Source organism: Canis lupus, chromosome 6, assembly GCF_011100685.1.
Source record: "Canis lupus familiaris isolate Mischka breed German Shepherd chromosome 6, alternate assembly UU_Cfam_GSD_1.0, whole genome shotgun sequence".
NCBI lineage: Eukaryota > Metazoa > Chordata > Mammalia > Carnivora > Canidae > Canis > Canis lupus.
In genome coordinates, this window is record NC_049227.1 from 27,329,666 (window position 1) to 27,337,675 (window position 8,010).

Below are 8,010 nucleotides of genomic sequence, written 5' to 3' on the forward strand. Positions count from 1 at the left end.
TTCAAGGTCAGCCCACACACCCTGTGACTTCATGAAACAGGGGTAGGAGCTAAGGACCCATTCATGTCACTCCAGGTGTGACCTGGTACTTGCTCCAGAGCTAAGACCTGCCTGACATGTGATTTTACTTCTTACTGTATCTCCAACCCACTTAATGCCCTTTCTTCTTCCCGGTGTAGTTTCTTACCACATACCTCACACCCTAGACTTCAAATCCACATCTGCTTCCAGAAGACCTGGCCTGCCACAGGTCTCTCTAATGAATGAATGAATTAATTAATTTCAAAAGTTGAGGTGTGTTTCCATCTCTACCTGTGGTGCTCCCAAAGGTCAGAGGGTATAACTGTCCCCTTGAGCCCTCATGAAGCCGGCGGTTGGATTCTTTGGTGGAATTTCAAGGAGAAAAAACTGTTAGATTATTTAAAAATATGATGCCAGATTTTCATTAGTTTGGCTTACACAAAATAAGGCACAGGTGTAAAAGCTTGTGTTAGAAAGGACAGGCATTCCCTTATTCACATTTTTTCCCCACAACTGCCTCGATCCAGCCACTGTTCAAGGTACCGTGACCACCAAGGTACACAAGATGGACATGGGTTCTCAGAGCTCAGGTTCTATGGGAGGAGAGCGACAACATACAAATAAAGGAGTATGTTAATGAGGAAGTATAGATCTTTAAAACCCATGAAGAGGGGATCCCTGGGTGGCACAGCAGTTTGGCGCCTGCCTTTGGCCCAGGGCACAATCCTGGAGACCCGGGATCGAATCCCACGTCGGGCTCCCAGTGCATGGAGCCTGCTTCTCCCTCTGCCTGTGTCTCTGCCCCTCTCTCTCTCTGTGACTATCATAAAAATAAATAAATAAATAAATAAATAAATAAATAAATAAATAAATAAATCCCATGAAGAAAATCAAATGAGGGATGGTACTGGTGACTGGGGTCTGGAAAGATTTTTGTGATAACATGGCCAAGGAGGACTTCTGGAGGAGGTGGCTGTAGCGCTGAGACATGAAGGGCCAAGGCAATACAGGCGTCTGCAGATACTTTAGCTTTTGGAACTGAAAGGACTGACAAATTCCTATTCAGAGCTGAATTTAACCAGCAGCATTGTTTAGAGGATGGAGAGGACCACTCTGCCTATCTGAGCTGGTGAGCTGGACCACTGACCATCCCTCGTGGCCTCCATGGAGATTGCATCAAGGACTGGACGGCCACAGAGATTTGGCCCAGATTGGAAACGGCTTATCAAAGTGATTCTGGATTCTCACACTCGATTTTTATGTAGAAACAGTGGGGAAAGTAGCTCATCTACTCCCTTGGTTTATGTTGTAGGTCAGAGATGACAGGGTTCCCAATTAACAGGCATTTAAACTACCCCTTATGATCCTCGCTGGGCTTTCTTGCTTGATTTTTTTTTTTTAACTTTGTCTAATTCTTGGCAACTCGATTTTAAAGGTCATTATATTAACTGCAAAGATGAATCAAGGGGTGAGGTCACGTTTCATCCAGGGAAACTCTTTCGTCTTGTGTGCTGTCATTTTCATGCCCCATCGATGCAGATCTAGGTTTTAAAAAGATAATTCTATTTCAACATAGTATTCTTTGGGGGGAAAAAGACTCCCTTCCCTTCCAAAACCCAGCTTTGCCTTCTCATCAAAGGAAGCCTTTGTATCGAGTTTGTCTCTCTCATATCTGGGAGAACAGCTGGGCTCACCAGCCCTACTCCAGCTGAAGAAAGCTGTGGACTTTATTGTAATCACCTTGTTGAAATATTTGGAATTGTATAGCAAGAGACTGGTTCTATGTTGCCATAATTTATGACAAAGACCTGAATAAATCCCCAGACATGGATTTTCTATAAAATCCTTCCTTGTGAAACTTTGTTGCATTGCAAAATGGAAAAAAGAGAAGAAGAGAGGGAAAGGGCGGAAAAGGCCCACAAGATGTATATAGATCTCCAAGGATGCCATTTCCATTCATCACATTTACTGTAAAGACATGGGTTTTATTTGGATGGAAAAAGAATGAATCATAGTGGTTTTAGACTCTAATGTGGAGCTTGCTTGTAGCATTTCCCTCTGATCTTTCTGCTTCCTCAAGATCAACTGAATTATGGAAGGAAAAACACTTGCAAAGAACACTTTCTATCAACCCTAGAATGTTCTGTGTCAGGATGGGCATCAGGAGATAGAAGGAAATCTCCTTTTTGTGCCCTTTACCAGGGACAGCCATTAGTCTGAATGTTTAAGAATATATCACAGTTGCAGTGAGAAGTATATTTTACTTACTCAAATTATATTATATGAGGTGGGTAGTGGGGAGAGCGAGAGCAAGAGCGAGAGCGAGAGTGAGAGAGAGAGAGAGGAGGGATGGAAAGGGAGAGAGGGAGTGAAGAAAGATGAGGCCAAGCTAGAGGAGGGACAATCTTTTAAATCATATAGTTTATTTCAGCCTCCATCCCACTCATAGCCTGAGAAAGCAGGAGATGGAAAATCTGACTCTATGGATCCCTCCTTTTGTCCTCTTGGCTCTTGCAATATGAGCATCTCCCCATGCTAAGTGCCAGATTGCTGTTTTTCTTCACTGTGATCTCTTAAACACAACTCAACCTTGTCGTCAGTGGCTAAGCCCAAGGTACAGTGGTCTTTTCAAGACAGAGGGAAATGGGCTGTGTTGGACACACTGAGAAACCATCCACTTCCTCATGGCATGGATAATTTAAGAGGACTTTTAGGTGAAAGGACTCTCTGTGTCTTTTTTTATATGATGACTTTGGAATCTAGCTGCCTCTTAAGATCCTTCTTGGGGCACCTGGGTGATGGTGGTTGAGCATTTGCCTTGGGCTCAGGTTGTGAACCCAGGGTCCTGGGATCAAGTCCCGCATTGGGCTCCCCGCGGGGAGCCTGCTTCTCGCTCTGCCTATGTCTGCCTCTCTCTGTGTGTGTTTTTCATGAACAAATAAATAAAATGTTTAAAAAATCCTTCTCTACTAGGGTCCCCCTCAGTGAGCAGATAGGGATTATGGAAGGGTCAAAATTTTTTCATTATTTGCCAAATGCAGAGAATGAGAATGTGCTCTGTGGCAGGCACTGTGTTGAGGTTGGAGGATATTACACGATAATGCAAAAAGAGGTTTCTCTCTGGTCTTTTCATACAATCAAAGAGTTTAAAAGCTGAGAAGACCCTTGGAGAATATCATCTATCAAGAACAATGCTGAGCAATCTTCTGCACACAGGACTGCTTTGGGGAAAATAAACATGTTTTCTGGCCACATCCTTTTGGTTTGTTGAAAGTGAATTCAAAGTGAAAATAGTTTTATTTAGTTCCTTGGCGGGAAGGGGGACATTCTCCAAACTGAGCTTACTTGCTTGATTAAATAGAAGGCTATCAATAAATGATTTGACATTGCTTTTTAGCCACAAAAAAGGCTAAAATTTGGGTATATTTTAGAAGTAGGCCCATAGAGTTAGCTTTTAGATGGTTCAATTTGAAATTAGATCATAGACTGTATCTCAGAGTTTAGGCAAGTCACATGTCGCCCAGAGATTGCGGTCATTTAGCCAGGAGGCAGTGAGTGGGGTGCTGTGGTTGATTCCACTTTTCATCTTCTCCAGCACATTGTGTAAAACTGGGTCCCTCTCTTGGGTTATGTGTCTGTGTTATTTAGAACTCTTTTGATTGCGAGAGACTAAAAGGAAAAAAAATATGAAAAAAGAAGGGGAGATGTAAAATCTCACATGACTTCAAAAGCCCAGGTGTTAGTATCAGGCATGGTAGGAGTCAGATGTTCAAGTCATTGAAGCGGTACTTGACTCTTCCCTTCTCTCAACCTCAGTTTTCCTCTCTGGCTGCTCCATTCCTAGGCACGCTCTCTCTGTGTGTACCCACAACCTGCTAAGCAGAACCAGGCTTATACTCTCCCAAATCCAAGTCCACTAGCAAAGAGTTCCCTCTTTCTAGGTCATGTCTGCCCAGTTCTAGAATTAGAGCTGATGGGTTGTGCCTTGTCTCAGTGGTCTCATGGGCCAGAATGGTCTACTGGTCAGAGACGGGGCCAGATTTACATAAACCATATGTACAGACAGTGAGGAGAGTGATTCTCTAATGAAAATTGGACTGTCATTTACTGGATGATGTGGGGGGTGCGGTGGGCGTGGTCCCGGAAATGCAAAGGAAGGCTCTCTACCATCCTTTCAATCTACCTGGCTGTTCATTCATCCACTCAATAACGCATTCATTCATCCACCCACCCCCATCCACAAATCTACCCGTCCACTCACCCACCTAGTCACTCAGATAACTAGCTAGCTAGTGACTGCTCTTCCCTCTATTGTAGAAAGCAATTAAACGTTCAGCACATGGCATATCAGGAGTTTCAGGACCATTTTTGAAACAAATGAATAAATGAACTTCATCGTATTCTCATTGTAGACACAATAAAAAGATGAATCACAATGGTTAATGTATAGTTGGGATCTGTACCCATCTCTTCAACTATGTTTTCTCAGGAATATGTTGCCTTATCTGCTAGGGAGTAGGAAAGTCCCCAGCAAGGCAGACGTATTTGAATTATTGCCTAAACACAATGGCATCATATAAGGGTATACTTATCTGTGGTTTTATTAACCAGTGTTCATTTTTATCCCAGCATCATATCCATCTTTTCAAAAGAAAAGTTTACCCTCATTATAATGCCACATCACAGAAAAAGCCCAAATTTAAATAACAATTTTAATGTCAAAAGCTAGGTATACTCTGTTTTGTGCATAGCTCTCATCCTTGAAGCTACTACCCAAACCATTGAAATATGCTTCAAAATATGTATGTCTTAATAAGGCTTTAGGGATAACCATGATGTGGGTGGAGGGAATTAGAATGGAGGGCACCTAGAATAATCTCATGTGAAATGCCTTGGTATGGACCCAACAAAGTTTGAAGCTGTGGGGATAGGAGGTGGGGTGGTCAAACATGCTTTCACCATCATCTTTAAGACTTTTCTGCAATTATATATATGTATATACACACACACACACACACACATATATATATATGTATATATTTGTATATTTATATCTTACAAACATATATATTTATATTTTGCATATATGTATCGTATGTGTGTATATGTACATATATACATGTACATGTATATGGATATATATATATTCTTTTTGGTGAAATTTAGGTACCCTATAAGCTTAAGCCTATTTGATACATGTTTTATCTGGATTGTAGCTCTGTTATCATAGTGTTTTGTACCCAAGGATTACAAGACATGAGTTTAGCATCAAATTTAGATTAACTGTTGATTTCTTTACATTGTTGAAAGGAAAGAAAAAAAAAGTGACTGGGAGCTAAGACTCTTTGGTTCATTCAAATTACTTAACAACTATTAATTGAGCACCTACTATATGCCAGGCAGTGTTCTGTGATACAACAGTGGATGAAGCAAACAGACACAAATCCTTTCCTTTCCTTCATGGAACTTAGAACCAGTTTCCATCATTCAGAAGTGATTTGCATTTTGATGCACCAATTGCCTTCTATGGGCATCTGTTTTCCAGTTTGTAGTAGGAGAGGTGATGAAACTCTCAACACCAAGAAAAGGGACCACTTTAAGAATGAAGCTTGGGAAAAGGAAAACTCAAAGGACAGAGTACCTCTATCCAAACATGGAGAAAAGTTTCTGTTTATGGATGAGGATAACTGATCTGTGTGGCCCCTAGGTAGTGAGTTCTTTGTTCCTGAAAGTGTGCAAGCAGATGTTGGAAATGAACTTGGCAAGAATGCTGGAAAAGGAATAGGCTTCTAAACATTCTTCCGAATATGAGAGTATAAGCATAATTAACACTACCCTCCACTATCTTGATACTGTGCCATTTGGCCCATGGGACCTTCATGTTTGCCACAGTAGGAGAAGAGAGGCCGGGAGGTAACATCTTGTTACTGCTCACAGCCCATTGGCCAGAATGAATCATATGGCTCAGACCTAATATCAAGGAAAACAAGGAAACATAAGGGAGAACATGAATATATGGTGAGCACCTTCTCTGTTAAGTAAGATTTTGTAAAAATGGAGACAATTATAAGAATACCTATTTTGGAGTCATTTTTAGAATTAAATGAGCTAAAATTGATAGCTTATTGAATCATGTGTTATCCAGTGACTGATATTCAAAAGAAAAAAAATGAACCACTGAGTTTCCTGGCAGGACCAATGGAGAAGATGCTGGAAGGAGTCGCTTGAAAAGCACTGGTCTTACATGGACGCACCCCCACACCTTGACTTGATGCCTTAAATTCCAGCATCAGAGCCATGCTGCTGCCACTCTACATCTTTGGGTCTGGTGTAGCCCTGGGATTTGAGATCAGGAGTTGACACAGAAAGGCCAGGTGGGAAGCCGCCAGTGACTATATCAGTCAGGCCACCCCAGAAGGGGAGGGAGGTGGCATGGGCTTGCTCTTTATATACATGGTCAGAAAGGCGGTTTCCCCTCAGTGGAGCATCCTAAGTGCAGGCAGTCCATCTGAATTTGAAATGAATTCAATTTAGCCTTCTGTAATTGCTTATTTGATTCCTGACGATGACATGCAGTTAGGAGGGAAATTGACATTCTATCATTTCTGTTCCAATGAACCAAACTCCGACAAGTTCCCTCCTAGGTACTTTGTGGTAGCCAGACCACCTGCTCTTCTGGTATGGAGAAATTAGCAAGCATGGGGATCTGGGACATGGATTCCTAAGCTTGGTGCTTTTTAGAGGATTATGAATGGATGAATAAGGTAGGCAGCCAGGGTTATGCCTGAACCTCCTTTTCCCCAGCTCATACACAATAGATCTCCTTTCGAAGAGCACTTAGGATGGCTTTCTGCTATAGAAATATGAATTATCTTACTAGTTATCCAGCGATCATTTATGTTCAAGGTCATTTAAAAAAGAATCTCAAACAATTTAAGAGTCTCGAGTCATCCCCAGTAAATCATAAAAGGCCTGAGAGTTCCCAACACAGAAAAGTATTTGTCATGTCACAGCTACCCAACGCCCTCTTTGTCCAAGCCTTTATATGACCACCACATAATGAATTATGCCCACAAAGATGTGAGAAAGGTGAGCCCATTAGAGTTAAGGAGAGGCCAATCAGACAAACAGGATGGGGCCTGACAAGATTCTCAGAATGTGGTTGAAGGGTCAGCAAGAGCTTTGCGTCTTATCAGCGAAAGAAGAAAATCCACAAGAGCTTCAATAGAAGGCCCTAATGTCAATATCCATGGAAACGAGCCTCCCATGTGGCTTGGATAGATGTGATTTGGATGATAGTCCCATGAAAAAAAATGTAAGCATGAAACTTTAGAATGATACTTCTCTATGAGGGCAATTTCTCTTTTTCCTCTCAGAGAACACCTGGCAATATAAAAACTTTTTTGGTTGTCACGCCCACAGCGGGGGCTACTGGCATATAGTGAACATCCTACAACGCCAGCACAACTGCCTACAAGGTAGAATTATCTGGTCTTGGTGTGAGCTTGAGAGACTGCACCACGGAGCAAGGGGCCAGGCACAGGATGGTGTCCACTTCAGATGAGCAGGGTCTGCTGCTTTTGCAAAGACAGTCTCTGCTGCCCTTGAGCAAGCTTCATGGCAAGTCAAGGAAGGTGAAATCCACTGATGTTGGCTCAAACACCTAATCATGCTCTTCTGTTTAAAATCGTCAACTGATGTCCTATTATTCTCAGGGAAAGGTCCAAGATGCTTATTAACACAGCCTCCCTAGGGCCCTATGTAAGTATTTTCCTCATCTTGTGCAGCAAGAAGAAGGCTAGAATTTAGGAAAGAAACACTGATCAGGTCACCCTGCTTTTCCATGTTACGTTAATGGAAAAGGTCAGAAAAGGAAAATAAAAAATGATCTGTCACTGGTGTACCTGCAGACACAGGGGGAGAGAATGGCGGCAAATGAATCTCATCCATAGACCCCTTGAGGGTTACCAAAAGGTTGATTCTCAAAGA